We start from the raw sequence: 19,258 nt of genomic DNA on the forward strand, positions 1-19,258 counted from the left end.
CAGTCTGTGGAACTGCTGAGCTTACAACCTTACTATTTGTCATTCAGTATACCTGATCAATGGGTTCAGGAAAAGAAATGTGTGTGACTGAAAGGCAGTTGGCTCTTTTGTTGCAGCATGGCCATAGTTCATGATATACACATTAATAAACTGAGTTTTCTGCATTTGGAGCCTGATCCTTTTGAAGTTAGTGGAAAAATTCTCATTGATTTTAATGTGGATTGCATCAGACTATTAGTAAATTGGCAGGACCATTGAGTTAGGAGGGAAAGAAATTGAATTAGGGATTCAGTATGGAGAATGGGACATATATAGCCCTAACTTATCACGTATGTGTTCTGATAAGCAGTATCTTGAACAGAATCCAGGAACGCTTCCATCATCTGCATGCATATGCTTTATACAGCCATATAACATCCAGCTCTTACAACTGCTTTGATCATCTTCAAAGAACCTATTCTTATCAGAGTCGGCGTTGACCTGACTGAGCTTCTACAATATTCAGAGAAGTCTGAGTCCAATCAAGGTGGTTCCAGTTACATTCTACAAAGTGGATTTGGTAAAAGTGAAAAATGAAGACTGACATCTGTTAGAATACTGCTATGTACATGTGGAGAAACAACTAAAGCCAGGGAGCTCCATAATCTGCTCAGCGAAGGTAGCTTCCTTAAGCCGTTTTTAACCATTTTTTATGACGTTGATTCACTAGGGTTTCAAACACTGAAATCCAACAAATATTTACACATGCCTTAAAGTAAATGCAATTATCTATCTCCAAAGATAAAAGGCTAGCACCTTAATCAGCAGCACCTGCTGTCTTTTATTTTCTTTCCTTTTCAGAAGAAAAATAAAAGGTGATCATGCAGTAGAAAGATATTTCATTTTTCAGTCCTATACTGGATAGCATTACAAAAAGGCAAGAGGAAACTGCTAGATTGCTGGAAGGCATCCCATTTCCACCACTGAAAATAAAAGACATTTCACACGTACATTTTAGAAGCAAGATTTTTTTCCTATTACTGATAAAATGATAAAAACAGACATAATATTAGTGATTTCCCAGCCCCTAATGAAAGCTTTTCATGCTTTGAGACCATATTTCTAGAGTGTGACATGACAGCCTGAGACAGTTTGGAAAAACATGTATAACTTATACTTGCCTAGAAATGAATGATTGCTGGTTATGTCTTTTAAAACCCTTCCCAGAAGTTATATACCAAACAATTCATGCCATTAACAGTTTTAGTAACCACTTGTGCACATGGGAGTCATCTCAAGCTATGTTCTAGCTAAGAACATGAAAATCTGTCTTGAGTCCACTTGAGTTCTCAGTACTGAACCAGAGAAAATCAGTACTTTCATATGGATTCCGTAACAGATGAATTTGCCCACATATCAGAGAGATACTTTGTGCTCCTTTCACCACCATCAGCCAAAAAATAATCAGCCAACTGCTTCTGTACCCTTCAGGGAAAAAGGATGTCCAGAAAAGAAGCCCCAGAAAATTCACTGAACAAAGCAAGGAATGCTTTGTTCGCATGTGGGCTGGAAATGAAACAAACTGATTATCTTAAATGCGTATTCAAATACAATCCCATTTAGTGACCATTCAACCTTCATCAGAAATAAACTGTCAAGGCAAAATTAGAGGCTGTAGAGATTTATCTATATAAGGTGTCCGTGTGTGTATGTAGAGGAAAGGAAGATGGGTGACATGGATACCAAAAAACAGTCATACCCAGGTATTAAAATAAAGACAGGCCTAATCCCATTACTTTCCCTGCAGGCTCTGAGCAACTCCCATGGACTTTATTGAGAGTTATCATATCCTGCAGGATCTGGTGTCCTAGGGAAGATAATAAAAGGTGCAGGAAGAAAGGCTCAGCTGGGGGAAATCAGCATACACATGCAGTACCAATAAGTCCCTTGATTTTGGTGACTAAATTAATTACATATGTCAAATCTCCCTAAATAAATCAAAATGTTTGACAGGGGGATTTTGCTGCCAGCTAATATTTTAGCTGTCTGGTAAGCAAGCTGACAAATGTGAAGGGATTCAGAGCTAGATTTAATTTGCTTAATTTATCCAGTTGTATTTGAAGGGGCCTCCATTCAGTTCTTGCAGATGCGTACAAGTTCCACAACAGCCAGTCTTACTAAATATCCTCTCTCACTCAGATTGGTATCACAAATAACCCAATAGGACTTGAAGACTTCATCATAAATAGTAAAACAAATACCCCATGATGGGCTGCCCCAAGTCCCCCAGCACTTCCAGAAAAGCCTAAGAAATGTACCTTGCAACATGCCCTGAGTTTAGCAAATCTGACTCTGTTGGACCAAAGGCAGGGAACAAGTTCCAGAGCCTATGACAGTACTCTTATCATTCAGGGAGAGAAGTAGGACCTTTCTTTTAAACCAAATGGCTAGTAGCTTGATTGCCTCTGATCTCAACTGCTACAGTGTCACACAGGGAGAAAGGAAGGCTCTCCAGTCATCACAGTCCAAACCACTTAGGACCACCAAAGCCAACAGCTTACGTTCAGGGTAGAAATTAATGTGACAGCCAGTGCAAATCTTTAAGCACCAGGTAGTATGATCTTTGTGCAAATCTTTCTGAATGGTTTTATGCTGTAGTCTCATATGTACTGTGTTGCAATAGTCTAGTCTAGTCTAGTCCCAAAGCAACAAATTCATATATAATGGTAGCAAAGATCCACTTGCAAAAGAAAAAAGTGCATCTTTCTTGCAAAGCTTAGCAGAGTGTATGGAGAGTAAGCCCACAGTCTTGGCAACTGCTGCTACCTGGCAATCTGGGAGTAGCCAGGAATTTAAAAACCCACAGTCTGTGGGTATAACAAATTTAGTAGAAATCTCTTTATCCTGGGTTTTAGCTTTTTCCCAGTGACAAATTGGCATAGGCAAAAGGCCACACAAATATGGTATACTTTGCCATTCCTTTCAAGTAATTAATGGTAATGCATTAAATGAGACAGCCTTGAGATAAAGAGCAAGACAGCTGAACAGCCACTCAAGAGGTCAGCATAATTCTTCCTATGTCCAGTGAAGAGGAAAATCTTCCTGATATAAAAATTGAGTTATGCTTCATCTATGTGGATGTGAATTGATATGCCAAAATATAGTCTCTTATCAATCACCTGCCCCTTGATAAGTATATAGGGTAGTTGAAAGATTCTACAGATGTGAGTTGTCCATTAGATAGGGAAACAGCCAGCTCTGAGTCAGTGCTGCTGTTTATATGCATGCCCACCGATTATTTTAAGGTTGTCTGGCAATCAGCAGAAGTTGTGTTACACCAAGGGGCCCACAGGATTGAATGGATGAATGAAAGCAGGTGCTTTGAATCCAGAAATGGAGAGGAAGCTACTCGTTGAACTGTTTTGCTTAACTTATTACTAGGCAGAAATAACCATCAGTCCTTCCCAACAAGTAAAACGTTGCCATGGTCAAGCTGCTTTTCCAATATGAAGGATTAGGCCTTGCAACCCTCTGTCAGAGAAGTAGGGCACACAGAAGTTAAAGTCAACTTCACCCGGGAAGCATGTGGTAGAGCTGGGATAAAACCCATATTTCCTGGTTTCCGGGCCACTTCTATAGCCATGAGGCCATCCTGCTGCAAGTCAGCTTATATTCTTTGGTGTCTATCATGGTTATTAGCCTCCATCACCACAGTATTCAGGTACCAATAATTAGACTCTATGGCCCAAATCCCGGGCTGCCCTGCAGCCAATTTGTGCAACGCAGCTCGTGCAAAGCAACACTAAAACTAGCATGGCCAGCCAGAGGATCATCCATCTCAATACAAGGTATTCCTCCAGTGTAATGGCTCCTATGCTAACCCCATCCCAGGTGTTCATGCAGGGGGAAGGGTGGCAGGAAAGAGGGTTGTGTCCAGCTTCAGAATCAGCCCCTTTGGGCCATTGGCAGACAACATACAGTTGAGCAGCCTTCAGTGAGTGAGGTAATAAGGAAGGGGTCTGTTGGATCTGACCTGGTTCTCCCATCCCAAAACCTGATACACTCAAGATGAGAAATGTAATAAACAAGCATAAAAGTTTCTAAAAAATAAATACGTACAAAAATTTGGCTCTTTTAATTTGCCTTCTGGGTTTTGAGTCAATAGGATGCACTCAGGTCACATTTTCAGCTTTTCTCTGCAACTATGAGGGCTTGAAACTTACATTTATTTTTAAATGAACACTGAGGTTCTCCCACAATCACCTGCCTCCAGCAGCTGGGACATTAAGAAAAATATCTAATCTCTAGATACTCTCAATCAAATTGCAAGAACAGCAACAAAACACTTGTTTACTTACAAGTTAACCTATTTGTGCTTTGCTATCTCTGTCACAGTGCACATGCATTGCTTTGTTGAGTGTGAGAATGCAGGTTTATTAACTGTCTGCAGTAAGCTGTTTGCACTGATTTATATTCATGGATCTGTAAGCGTAACATTCAAACTGGCCTGAAATGTGAACCTTGAGCTGAAATAGGATGACCAAAGGTGAAAGAACATGGAAAACTATGAAAGGCATATGGGTTTTGCCCTATCTTCCTTAAAGTGTATCCGAATCCTATAAAAACTATCTGCATCTTTGAGACTCTTACAATAGCCCAGACTGATATTTCGTTACCAGAGAACTGGAAATCCTTCCTCTCTGGAAACCCTACCAGGATGAAGAATTAGATGTGGAGGTACATCCATTGTGTATAAATGTAGAATGTTCCGTTTTTCAGGTTTGTGGTCTCTTTCTACATTATTCTATCTCCAAACCCACTCTGATCCAAAACTAAGTTTAAAGCAGCATAATTAACCATGCTAATCCCATGCATTACCAGTCCAAAATTGCTTCAGTTGTTCTTTGTATTGCATAAAGATCACATACCTGATAAAAATGGCATAAATAGTTAGATTTGCAAATACAGTGCTTTATTCACGTAGTTAGTAATGCACTGCCAAAATGAGAGCTGTGGCCCCTCATGTACTAGGAGGTCTAACTGGTGTGAGTACAACAGTGGCATCCATCAAGTGTTCATGACTGCCCCGATCTGTTCAACGCCATTATCAGGGCCACCCAGGAGGGTGAGGGGGGTGGGCGGGCAAGTGGGGCAATTTGCCCCAGGCCCTGCAGGGGCTCCCACGAGAATACAGTATTCTATAATATTGCAACATTTTTTTATGGAAGAGGCCCCCAAAATTGCTTTGCCCCAGGCTCCCTGAATCCTCTGGGTGGCGCTGACCATTATTGACTGAATGATGGAAGCCATTACTAGCCACATACTGGGGCTGGTACTGCATGGTTTCTGCATAACAGACCTGGAACATGAGGCTGACTTGGCTATGTTACAATCTTCATGAACTAATCTCATTGATGCCCTGAATATATTTACAGAAGAAGCAAGTGAGCTTGGTCTTCAAGTCAATTGGGAAAAGACCAAAACTTATGAAAGTGACTGATGGACCTCTACTCCTACCCATCGTAATCAATGGACAAGAAGTTGAATTTGTTCACTCACTAGAGTATCTTAGCTCTGTTATCACCAAGAAGGGAATTTGCCTTGCTGACATGAAACTTCAAATGAGGAAGGCTACAGGTGTTATGCATGCTCTTTGGAAGCCTCTGTGGCATCCACGCCACATACCAACCTGGGCTAAGATACGTACCTATCAAACAGCAGCTGCTTCTGTCCTTTTGTATGGTCCTATTTGGGCCACCACCAAGATGCAAATGCACCAGCTGAGTGCTTTCAACAAGAAACAGTATTGACATATTGAAGGCATATGATAGTTTCATCACGTTACAAATGAGGATGTCAGGCGTCAGACCAGCCAGCCTCCAACGTTTTCCCAAGTGAGTCAATGCAAGCTCAGGTGGCTTGGTCATCTGCTCAGCATGCCAGCCTTGTATGTTGGAACCAACAAAAAGAGGGATGGAGAAGACTCCATGGATAGCCTCATGTGCCTCAGCCTTAATGTAGAGCAGGTTGCAATCATGGCAGGAGACCTGGCTCTGTGGAAACAGGTGATCCAAAGATTGAACTCCATGCTGCATGAGCCGAAGAATTAATGAATAACGAAGTCACACAATCAAAATAAATCTATGGTTTGAGAAACCAGGGGGGTGTTGATCATGTTACAAATGTTAAAATTCACTCATCAATAAACTCCAACACTGGGGACACAGCGATTGATACGGATAAACAGAGCAATTTTATATAGAAGCTTGTTTACCTGAATCTGAAACTCTGGTTAATAAATTCTGCAGCGCGAGTTAGCAGAACATTTTCACTGGAGATGAAAGTCTCTTTCTACCGTCAGTCTATGAATTTTTTATTGTCTTCATCTGTTCAAGTGTTGGTAAGTGTTATGGATGTGCAATGCCTCCAGCATGCCCACTGCTTCAGCCAGCGTGACCTTAAGCATCCAGCAGTCACCTGCTATGCACAGGAACATTACCCTGTGCTATGAACTGCCTGTCTCATTATGTTCAGTGTTCAATGCACTGGTCTTAATATCTTTAGAAAAACATCCTCTCCTATTTAAGAAAATGAAATGTCAAGAGTTACCGTATATGTAGGCTACATCTACATTTGGAGCTAGGGGTATGATTCCCAGCTCACATAGACACAGTTTATACTCAGTCCTTATTGAAGCAAACTCCCCTAGAAAGACTTCAGGCTTTGACTCATCATATTTAAATAAGCTCTTATTATGTTCAATGGGACTCTTATTCGTGTTGTGTCCATTTCTTGTGAAAGCCAGAAAAAATAGATATATATCTTTCTGGCTTTCACAAGAAGTGGACACAACACGAAATTATAATTATATATATATATACACACACACACACATATACATACACACACACATATATATACACATACACACACAGCCTCTGTGACTAATAAGTGCTATAAATCTTTCACTAGAGACTTTACATTTAATTCAGATATAAACAAGCCACCATATCCAAACAGAAAAAGTATTATCTGCATTTCTTTTCACTCGTTGCAGCTGATATTGCTAAGACCCCTTCAGGAGAAGTATGGCCCACAAACAAGCTATAGAACAAAATTAATAACTTTCCGAGAGAAGAGGGCAGGATCTGCAAAAACTAGTTTAGTCTTTCGCAGTTTTGTTGTACTTACCCAGCTAAATATCTAGTGATCTTCCCTAGACTTCCAAACCCACACATACACACACACACAAACTAAACAACGCCTGTCAACTGCTATCATATCGCTAGGCGCTGGACTGGCTTTAGGATTTGGGAAAGGGGCAGTGAGATGTTTCTGTCATGTTACCTCAAACTTAGTTGGCTCCGTTAATATTGGGGATGGGGTATAACAGGGTGGTATTTTTAGGCCATCATCAGTCTCCTCAGAAAAAGTGAAGTCCAGGTGCCTGTGCTGGGATCTGTGCATAGATAGCAATTAAAAAAAATCAATTATTCCAATTAGTTAGGAGTCCATTAAATGATCTGTTTCCAGCTGTCATGAGGGTTATGTATTTTAGGTTCTGTTCTCTGCCTTGTCTCTAATTTTTAACTGTAAAATCTGGACTAGCCAGCAGTATTATGTAACACAGCAGCTGAAAATAGCCAGCCCATCCCTCCTCTCCAACCTTACAAAGAGTGAGGACATCTGCTATGGAAACTGAATAAAATACAGGGGCATAAATGCATCATTTTCACAAGTCTAAATGTTGAATGTATTATTCTCATTCTCCCCTTCCATTTCTTAATCCCCTTTTCCCATAGTGCCCCATTCTATCCTTCTCTGGACCATTTGTTTTACTTTCACCCCAATTCTCTCAGCTGTTCTTTTCCCCTCTATTAAGCAGAATAGCTTTGCCTCATTTTCTTATTAGATTAATTGAAAACTATGATCTGCCCCTTCATCTCTCCCATTTTACATATTCTCTTCCCCCTTGCTCCCTTTTCTTCCTTCATTCCCATTTTTATTCCCTTCTGCATTCCATTGTCTCCTCCATCACCCGTCAAATCTCTCTACTACTCCGGTGACAGGTTGGATCACAGAAACCCTGTTGGGACTGCCAACTGATGTGCCAAGACTACTTCTGCCCCTGCTTTCCCTGCCAGCTTGGGACTCCAGCACCCTGTCTTGTTGAGCCAGACATGCCAGTCTGCTCCAAAACAGACCCAGGGTCTGAACCACGTGCCCCAAAGCTGAAGTCTTAACTGAAAGCAACTTAAGTGTTCCTGTCTTTAACACTCAGATGCCCAACTCCCAATGGGGTCCAAACCCCAAATAAATCCATTTTACCCTGTATAAAGCTTATACAGGGTAAACTCAAATTGTTCACCCTCTATAACACTGATAGAGAGATATGCACAGCTATTTGCCCCCCCGGTATTAATACATACTCTGAGTTAAATATGAGTAAAAAGTGATTTTATTAAATATAGAAAGTAGGATTTAAATGGTTCCAAGTAATAACAGACAGAACAAAGTGAATTACCAAACAAAATAAAATAAAACACTCAAGTCTATGCCTATGTAACAGTCTCGGCCGGGGTTCGGCCATCAGTGGGGCTGTGGGGTATCCCACCGCCTCGCTACACAGAGGCTGAGGCAATGTCTATAGCAGTCCCGGCCCTAGGGCAGGGCGGGGCAGCAAGCAAATAGGCATCAGTAACCCAGGCCTTTAGCAGGGGCTGGGTCAAAGTTAGAGTTAGTAGCAGACCAGGACCTAGGTCAGGGCAAAAGGTGGGAGTCTGCCACCCAAGGAGTGGGTGGCAGAGGGGGCCCTCCCACTCCACTGCGTCCCAGCCTGGGGCCCTAGCAGCGACGGAAACTCGCTGCTGTCAGTGGGGATCCTGGCCGCAACACACTGACATCGGCTCTGGGAGTGCAGCAGCCAGACTGGGGGCTGCCCCCGGCTACTTCCACACTCCCCCTCGTATGGTACCTGGGCCGTCTTAGTGTCGTCGGTGCTCTCCACCAGCATTGGCTCCTCTGGGTAGGTAGCGAAGGACAGGCTCGGCTCCTCCTCAGGGTAGCTGGCACGGGGCAGGCTCAGCCAGTCCTCCTCAGGGTACCTGGTGAGTCAGCAGGCCGGTCGCAGCCTGCGGCTGTTTCCCAAGTGGGAGCTCGGCCACGGACGTCTGCTCCCTCCGCCGGCCTGGGCTCTACTGAGCTCTGCAAGCGGGCTTTTATACTTCCCGGTCGGGGCCGTGACCTCGGAGGGGCGGGCGCCGGACCCGGTGGCTCCGCCCACGTTGGTATTAGGGGAGGTTCGGCCGTCAGCAGGACTGTGGGGTATCCCACTGCCTCGCTACACACACACACACACACACACACACACACAAACACCCCCCCTCAAGGCTGGCTCCCGTCCCTCGGGTCCACACCCGTCCAACTCTGCCAGGCGGGACAAGAAGTCTGCATGATCCTTACCGGCCCTATGGTGGATGGTATAAGCATAGGGTTGTAACACCAGGTACCACCGCGTTAACCTCATATTATTGTTCTTCATCCGGGCCAACCACCGAAGTGCGGCGGGGTCAGTGACTAGTATGAAGGGGCACCTAGGATGTAATAACACAGGGCATCACAGGCCCATTTTACTGCTAGGGCCTCCTTCTCTATTACAGCGTAGTGTCTTTCCCGTGGGAATAATTTCCGGCTGAGATATATAACTGGGTGCTCCTTCCCCATCCACCTCCTGAGACAGGACCGCCCCTAATCCTACCTCCGAGGCGTCGGTCTGGAGGACGAACCCTTGGTCAAAGCCGGGGCTGTACAGGACAGGTTCGCAGCAGAGACAGTCTTTGAGGGCCTGGAAGGCGCTGTCACACTCCGGGGTCCATTCCACCCATCTGGGACTGGTTTTGGTGAGGAGCTCTGTTAAGGGAGCAGCAATGGAGGCAAAAATCGGGGATGAACCTCCGGTAATAGCCCGCAAGCCCCAGAAATTGGCGTACGTGGCGCTTCATAGTGGGTGGTGGGCATGCCACTAGGGTTTGAACCTTTCCGACAAGGGGTTTCACTTGTCCCCCTCCAACCGTGTAGCCTAGGTAGGTGGTCTCCTGCCACCCGATGCGGCACTTCTTTGGGTTGGCCGTTAACCCCGCGGCTCGTAGGGACCTCAGGACAGCCGCTATGCGCTCCAGGTGGTTCTCCCACCGGTCGCTATAAATGACTACGTCATCCAGGTACGCGGCCGCATACTCTCGATGAGGAAGAAGGAGGCGGTCCATGAGCCGCTGGAACGTCGCGGAGGCACCATGGAGACTGAAGGGCATCTGGGTGAACTGGTAGAGCCCCGTGGCGGTGGCGAAAGCAGTTCTCTCCTGTGACATGGGGTCGAGGGGAATCTGCCAGTACGCTTTGCTTAGGTCAAGGGTCATGAGGAAGCGGGCCTTGCCTAAACGGTCTAGCAGCTCCTCTACCTGAGGCATGGGGTATGCGTCGAACTTCGAGATGGAATTAACCTGGCGGAAATCGATGCAAAAGCGCTGTGTGCCGTCTGGTTTGGGAACTAGGACTACTGGGCTGCACCACTCACTTTGTGATGGTTCAATGATACCCAGCTCTAGCATCGCTCAGCCTTCCTCTTCGATGACCTGCTGCATACGATAGGGTAGGGGTCTCGTTGACTCTCGGATCACCACCCCTGGCTCCGTCTGAATGGTATGGTACACGAGGGTCGTATAGCCCGGCTGGGCGGTGAACGTCCCACGGAACGCCTGCAGGAGGCACCTGGTCTGTTTCCGTTGTTCCACAGTCAAGGACTCTCTGAGCTGCGGTGTGGTGACGTCTTCGGTCGGTGTAACCCGGGGCCCTAACTCGGGCTTTGGTGGACAGGGATTAATTAAGAGGCCTTCCCGTTGCCGCCAGGGTTTCAGGAGGTTGACGTGATACCGCTGGACTTTTTTCCAGTGGTCTGGTTGGTTGATCTCATAGGTGAACGGCCCGATCTTCCGGATCACCTCATATGGCCCCTGCCACCGAGCCAGTAGTTTGGATTCACTGGAGGGTAAGAGAAGCAGAACCCGGTCGCCAGGTTGGAACTCACGGACTCGGGCCTCTCGGTTATATGTTTGGGCCCGAGCTTCCTGCACGGCCTTCAAATTCTCTCGAGCTAGGGTTCCAGCTTGTACTAGGCGTCCCTGCAGCTGGAGGACATACTGGAGAAGGCCCTACGTGGGTGACTGGGCTTGTTCCCAGGTCTCTCTCATGAGATCCAGCAGTCCCCTCGAACGACTGCCATATAGCAGCTTGAAGGGAGAGAATTTGGTGGAGGCCTGGGGTACTTCACGGACAGCCAGGAGCAATGGTGGGATCAACTGGTCCCATTGGCGCAGGTCCTCAGGGGAGAACTTGCGCAACATGTCTTTCAGGGTGCGGTTGAACTGCTCGACTAGGCCATCGGTCTGCAGGTGGTACACAGAGGTGCGTAGCTGCTTAATCCCAAGGAGTCTGCAGACCTGCCACAGCAACCGGGAGGTGAAGTTGGTACCCTGGTCGGCGAGGATCTCCTGGGGCAAGCCCACGTGGGCAAAGACCTTGACAAGCTCATCAGCAGTGGTCCTTGCGGTGATGCTCCGGAGCGGGACGGCTTCGGGGAAGTGGGTCCCGTAGTCCACTATGACCAGGATGTATAGAAACCCGGCCCGGCTCCTCAGGAGGGGTCCCACCAAATCCATGGCCACCCGCTCAAACGGGGTCTCCATAATGGGCATGGGGACTAGTGGGGCCGGGGCCGTCGATGGGGGAGCAGCGAGCTGGCACTCCGGACAGGAACTACAATAATTTCGCACCTCCTGGTGCACCCCAGGCCAGAAAAACCGAGACAGAATCCGGGCGAGGGTCTTTTCTTGACCCAGGTGCCCGGCCATGGGGACCTCGTGGGCAAGCTTCATCACCGCTTGTTGGTGGCACAGCGGCACCATCAGTTGTCTCTGGACCTCCCCGGTGCGGGAATCTCGATCCACCCGATAGAGGCGGTCACGTCGTAGCTCAAACCGGGGCCATACCTTGGCCCGGACGGGATCAGAGCATCGTCTACCTCCGCCAACTGTTCATACGCCCGACTCAGGGTGAGATCCTCCCTCTGGTCTCGGCAGAAGTCCGTGCCGATCTGAGGGTCATGTCGATGTTAGTGGGAGGTCTTTAGGCACGCCTTCCTGGCTTCGAGGTCCCGCTTCTTCCGCCTCCTCGGTGGGGTCCTCGTGGCAGTCCCCCCTCCAAGGCGGTGGTGATATCGGGGCTCTCCTGCGCATGGGAGCCCAGGACGCCGGGGAACTCTGGTCAGTCCCGCCCCAAGATCACGGGGTAGGTGAGTCGCGGGGCCAGGCCAACCACCATCGTCTGCGTGACTCCGTCAACAGTCAGTGGGACTCGGGTACTGGCGTAAGGTCGAACGTCACCATGGATGCACTGCAATAGGATGTTCCCCAGCTGGGGGTCTTCAGGGAAGCCCAGGCTTTGGCGGACCTGGGTTTGTCCACAGCCAGAGTCAACCAGGGCCCACGTCTGGCAGTCTCCGACAACGACGGGCACAGTGACCTTGGCAGCCTACGGCAGTCGGGCACGGTTCTCTCCGGCGCAAACGTGCCCAAAGCTGCAGTCCATCTCAGTGCAGTCACATTGGAGATGCCCATGCTTCCCACAGGAGAAAAAGGGCCCGATTTTGGGTCGCCCGGGTCAGGCTGAGCCTCCCCCCTGGTTCCTAGGGGGACTCCGCGGGCCACGGCCGGCCCAGGTCTCGGGCCCCATGGGGGCAGGCCGAGGGGGACCCTCGGGACATCTATACCAGGGCTCCTGATTCCCCGGGGTATTCCGTGGTTCAGCTCGGGTGCTCACCCATCTCTCGGGGTTGGGGCGATCAAGCCCTGGAGGGTGGCCCCGCATACCCGGCCCGACCGGGGTTTCCGCTGCCAGGAAGTCCTCCATGAGGGCGACGGCAGCTGCTACAGTTGGAGGCTGGTGGCAGAGGACCCAAGCCCTCCCCCGTGACAGGAGGATGTGGATGAACTGTTCCAACAGGATTTGCTCAGTGAGCTCCTTGGGGTTCCGTCTGTCGGGTAGTAGCCATCGCTGACGCAGGTCTCTCAGCTCCTGGGCCACCAACCGGGGTCGGGCACCCGGTGTGTAGGACAGAGCCCGGAACCGCTGCCGGAAGGTTTCGGGGCTGATGTCTAGGATGTCTGAAATGGCCGCCTTTACCTGGGTATAGTCTCTTGCATCCTCCGTGGATAACCCCCGGTAGACTGTTTGCGCCGTCCCCGTCAGGTATGGTGCCAGGAGGGTGGCCCACTGGTCTGGCGCCCACCCGGCAACATGCGCGACTCTTTCAAAGGTCACCAGAAAGGCTTTGGGGTCATCCTGTGGTCCCATCTTTGTCAGTCTTACAGGCAGGGTGAATCGGGGAGCCCCATCCGGGTCTCCCGGCTGGGGCCCCGTGGGCCGGGGCAGGGCTGTTGCCAACTGCTGTAAGCATGGTTGCTGGAACTCCCGGTTTTGCACAGTCAGGTCCTGTATCAGCTGCTGCTGCTGGGCTCCCAGCTGCTGGACGAGCTGTTGGTGCTGTTGGAGCTGGGCGGCTTGCTGCTGAAGCTGGGCCGCCTGCTGTCGCTCCTGGCTCTCGTCAGAACTGTGAAGAGCTTGGTTAAGTCCATGTCTCCTGTGGGGAACCGCTCCCCCCCGGACCCCTTCTCACAGGGGTCAAGGGCTCATGCCCACATTCTGGGAAAGAGCTCCCCACTTCTGGTACCACGTGTAACAGTCTCGGCCGGGGTTCGGCCATCAGCGGGGTATCCCACTGCCTCGCTACACAGAGGCTGAGGCAATGTCTATAGCAGTCCCGGCCCTAGGGCAGGGTGGGGCAGCAAGCAAATAGGCATCAGTAACCCAGGCCTTTAGCAGGGGCTGGGTCAGAGTTAGAGTTTGTAGCAGCCCAGGCCCTAGGTCAGGGCAAAAGGTGGGAGTCTGCCACCCAAGGAGTGGGTGGCAGGGGGGACACAGCCCCTCCCACTCCACTGCGTCCCAGCCTGGGGCCCTAGCAGTGACGGAAACTCGCTGCTGTCAGTGGGGATCCTGGCTGCAACACACTGACATCGGCTCTGGCAGTGCAGCAGCCAGACTGGGGTCGGCTGCCCCCAGGCTACTTCCACACTCCCCCTCGTATGGTACCTGGGCACTCTTAGAGTTGTCAGTGCTCTCCACCAGCATTGGCTTCTCGGGGTAGCTGGCACGGGGCAGGCTCGGCCAGTCCTCCTCGGGGTACCGGGCGAGAGGTAGGTTCGACCGGCCCAGTGAGTCAGCAGGCTGGTTGCGGCCTGCGGCTGTTTCCCAAACAGGAGCTCGGCCACAGACGTCTGCTCTCTCCGACGGCCTGGGCTCTACTGAGCTCTGCAGGCGAGCTTTTATACTTCCGGCTCGGGGCCGTGACTTCGGAGGGGCGGGCGCCAGACCCAGTGGCTCCGCCCACATTGGTATTAGGGGAGGTTCGGCCGTCAGCGGGGCTGTGAGGTATCCCACCGCCTCGCTACAGCCTAATACAGTAAGAAAGCTGAATACAGATAAAATCTCACCCTCAGAGATGTTTCAATAAGCTTCTATCACAGACTGGGCACAATCCTTTCCCCTGGTACAGTCTTTGTTCCAGCTGAGGTGGTAGGTAGGGGATTTCTCATGATTGCAGCCCCCTTTGTTCTGTTCCACCCCCTTATATGGCTTTGGCACAAGGCGGGAATCTTTTGTCTCTCTGGGTCCCCATCCCTCTCCCTTCTAAATGGAAAAGCACCAGGTTTAAGATGGATTTCAGTACCAGGTGACATGGTCACATTTCCTGAGAGAGACTCCAAGCCTTCATTCCTCCCAGCCAGACTCACTGGAAGGCCTGCCTGCAAACAGAGCCATCCATAGTCAATTGTCCTGGCTGATGGGAGCCATCAAGATTCCAAACCACCATTAATGGCCCACACTTTGCATAATTACAATAGGCCCTCAGAGTTATATTTCATATTTCTAGTTTCAGAAACTAGAGTGATACATTTATACAAATAGGATGACCACACTCAGTAGATTATAAGCTTTGTAATGATACCTTAATAAGAGACCTTTTGCATGAAGCATATTTTGGTTATATTATACTCACACTCATCAGCATATTTTCATAAAATCATATAGAGTGCAGTGTCACAACTCCCTCTCCTTGCCTGGAGCTTTAATCAGCCCTACTCTTTGAAGTCTCGGAGTGGTTAATCGCTTCCTTGTGGTGGGATGTGGAGCTGAACTAAACGAAGTTTAAACTCAACTGGGAGACTTGGTATAAGTGTGCAAACTCGAGAGCCGCAAACAGAGGCAACTAACAGGAAAGTTTTGAAGGGTGTCGCTGTGGACCTTGTGCTTGGAAGTAACAGGACTTGGTGAATGGTGCTTTGGAGACCATGGTGCATCGTGAAGATGTAACCCCACCACGGAGCCTGACCTAGAGAGGAAAACTGGAACATGAAATACCCAAACTACAGCTGCAATGAGACAGTGTAGAAGCATTTCTGACTTTTACTGTTTTTGGGGGGGAGTTTTGCCAGAAGCTCCACATTTTCTATGGGGTAAAACATTTTATGACCAATTCTAATTGTTATTCCCATATAGATTCATAGATTCCCAGGCCAAAAGGGACCGTTGTGATAATCTATTCTAATCTCTGTATAACACAGGCCATAGAACATCCCCAAATAATTCCTAGAGCAGATCTTTTAGAAAAACATCCCGTCAATTTCAAAATTGTCAGTGATGAATCCACCACCATCCTTGCTAAATAGTTCCAATCATCAATTACACTCATTGTTAAAAATGTACACTCTAATTTCCAGTCTGAATTTGCCTAGCTTCCACTTCCAGTCATTGGATCACGTTTATACCTCTCTGTGCTAGATTGTAGAGCCCTTCTTAAATATTTGTACCCAGGGCCAGATTAACCTTTTGTGGGCCCGGCGTCAAACATATTTGTGGGCCCCCATGGAGGCAATGGAGCATGGTGCAGGAAGGTCAGTCCCCAGAGCGAGGGGCCAGGCAGAGGCAATGGGGCATGGCATGGCAGGGGAAGCCCCACTCCACCCAGTGCCGGGCACTATTTACAAACCTGCAGTGGCCAGACGCACAGTGGCCTGCCCAGCGCTGTGCTGCCAGCGTGCCCCTTCCCCTCGGGGACAGGCCCATGCCACACCACACAGCCCCCCTCCCTCGACACATCCCCAGACTCCCTATGGCCAGAAGCCCCCCGGACCCAATATGTCCAGTGCCCCCCCCCAGACCCACCCACAAATGCACAGCACTCTGCACAACACCACCCCTGCCCACAGCCCTACCACAACTGCCCAGCACCCCCCACAGAACCCCCACTCCCTCATGCTCCAACACACACAGATCCTCCCTGCCCCTTCACAGCCCAGCAGTCCCCCCCCCATACTTCCCACAGACCCACTCCCCCAAGCCCTGCCTCCTGAGTCCCGGCCACACTCACCAGCCCTGCTGGGAGGCGACTGTCTGCCAGGTTGAACCGTCAGCGCAGCCAGGGCTGGTCCCAGGGCCGGGAATCACTCCGTCCCCTTGGGAGTGGCGCGATCAGCCAGGCCAGGACCTGCCCTGGCTGGGATCCCTCAAGACATTTGCCTGGAGGGGCCCAGCCAAGCCCTCCACACTGTTCCCCCCTACACACCTGGCTGAGACTGGCTAGGATTCTGCACCAGTCCCAGGCAGTTCAGCTCTGGGAAGACAGGTGGGGCCCCACAGGTGGTGGGAAGCAGAGACTGCGCAGAGCCAGAGGTGCACTGGGGTCCGGCCAGGGGGCTGAGAGGAGCAGAGGGTGGGGCCAAGGGGCAGAGAGGAGCCCTCGGTCAGCCAGTGGGCAGGCCAAGAGAAGCAAGTGGTGGGCGGGGGGAGCCAGTGGGGTCTTGGGGCGCAGTGCAAGCATGAGCATGGGCCCGGCTCCATGGAGCCACTGGAGCCATTGTAAACCCGGCACTGTCGCCATGTAGATATTTATAGACTGTAATCAAGTCACTCTTTAACCTTCTCTTTGTTAAGTTAAATAGATCGAGCTCTTTGAGTCTTTCACTATAAAGCATGTTTACTAATCCTTTAGTCACTCTTGTGGGTCTTTTCTGAACCCACTCCAATTTATCAACTTCCTTCTTGAAATATGGGCACCAGAACTGGACACAGTATCTCAGCAATGGTCATAGCAGTGTCAAAATACAGTGGTAAGAACACTTTTCTCTAACTTAAAATTCCCCATTTATACATTCCAGGATCGGATTGGCTCTTTGGGCCACAGCATTGTACTGGGAGCTCATGTTCAGCTGATTATCTACCACAACTCCCAAATCCTTTTCAGATTCTCTGCTTCCCAGGATTCAGACCCCCATCCTGTAAATATGGCCTATATTCTTTGTTCCTCTCTCTTTACAGGTAGGAAAAAAGTTTAGGTGACATGACCACAGAGGAAGTCAATGTCAGAGCCAGGATTAGAACAGAGAAGTTTCTGTCTTGCATTGTTGTTCTTAGTACACTAGGACCATACTTCATTACATACTATTGAGCTTTGCCTAGAGGCCAGAGTGGCTTGTCCGAGTCAGCTAGATGCTGGAAGGGAAGCTGTGTCAGTCCTAGTACTAGAAGTGCCACCCTCCTCAGAGTCAAGGATTTTTATTTATTGTTCTCTCAGAATACAAAAGACCCACAGCTATTGTTCAAAGGCCCCAAAAAAGCCAGCCTTGAAGAGAGACTCTGAATAACCTATGATTTTTGAGAAAAAAACCCACCATAACAAAATATTCACTCACCACAACAAAAAGGGCTAGAATCTTATGTTATTAAAAAAACAACGATGTTATCTCCTTTAGCCCTGAACAGTTAGCCAAAATTCAGGTTCTCTGATTCCCCGTGGAAGATTAGTGAAGGTTCACACCTGAACTTCAGAACTGAGGTCCAGACATTGTTTGCTGCTGCTGCTCCTGTACAGCGGTTCGCTGAGAATGAAGAAGTGGAAAGAGATTCACACCACTAAGCCTCTTTATTTGCTTTCCAATGGGCTTTTAATTAAACCTTAAGAAGAGCAAACCCTTCTAACTAATGTGCCAAATTTGGTCTAGAAGATGCTACTACTGTAGCTTGTCCCTTGGGCAGCAAGAAAGCAATTTCCCAAAAACTGAGTTTTAATTTTAGTGTTGTATGAGTTATAACTCTGCCTTCAACAAGGCTGTAATGAAAAGAATATACAACTACTTAAAAAATTACCTGGCACATAGAGCCCAGGCAAATTAGCGCTAAGCCTCACCAATTAACAATTCACATAATGCTGTTCATAACAGATATAAATTCCATCTCATTCTTTAGCTTCAGATAAGTGATAATAACATCAGAACCAAAATAGATTGTGGAAGGTAAGAGACTTGTAATACATTTGCATAATTTCCTGTCCAGAAACAAAGCAAATATTCATTCACTTATTAAAAGGAGGATACAGTGAAATAGCCTTCAATTATGGACAAATTTATTTCTGCTCATCACTAAACTAATTATAGCTTCCTTAATGCTATTATTTTGCAACAAACAAGTAGTGATTTCACCTTTGGGTGCCCTCTACACTGTGAATTGGTATAAGAAAAAATGCATCCATTTCACTTAAAACGGCTTGCATAAAACACTCTTGTGAATGAAAACATCCCCCTGTACAAATAGATGCATCATATAAATTTAGTGAAAACACGCGAGGGAAACAGCTCATTGGATATCAGCAAGGCACTACCAATTTCACAGCCATGAAAAATGTGTCACAGACCATGAAATAAGCCCTTTCCCGTGAAATCTGATCTCCTGCTGCTGGGAGTGTCCCAGGCAGGGGCTCCTAACTGGTAGTCCGGGCCAGGCTAGGGAGGGATAGAAGTCTTCCTTCCCCTGCACAGCTGCTCTCGGTCGGGAGACCCACCTCCAGGGGTTTCACAGAAGTGAGGGTGGTACGCTGTCTCCTGCCGGGGCTCAGGGCACCCATTTTTCTGTGCCCCTCCCCCCCACACAATCTGCCACTGGCCGGGACTAGCAGCTAGGAGCCCCTGGGTTGGGTGCTCCCGGCAGCATGGGGGAAGTTGGACCCACCTCCACCTCTGGGAACCTCCTCCAGTAGCAGGAAGTTCTGGGGCTGCTGCCCAGCCCTGGAGCTTCCTGCAGCCAGCAGAGCTATCGGAGGTGGGTCTGATCTCCT

The 19,258-nt window shown here is 48.8% G+C and overlaps 1 long non-coding RNA gene across 2 annotated transcripts in view; it reads left to right on the plus strand.

Annotated features, from left to right (window-relative positions):
- Positions 1-19,258, plus strand: part of LOC135973664 (uncharacterized) — a 166,652-nt gene that overhangs the window by 118,995 nt on the left and 28,399 nt on the right. The gene's annotated exons all lie outside the window — the stretch shown is intronic.

Source organism: Chrysemys picta, chromosome 9 (genome assembly GCF_011386835.1).
Source record: "Chrysemys picta bellii isolate R12L10 chromosome 9, ASM1138683v2, whole genome shotgun sequence".
Lineage (NCBI taxonomy): Eukaryota > Metazoa > Chordata > Testudines > Emydidae > Chrysemys > Chrysemys picta.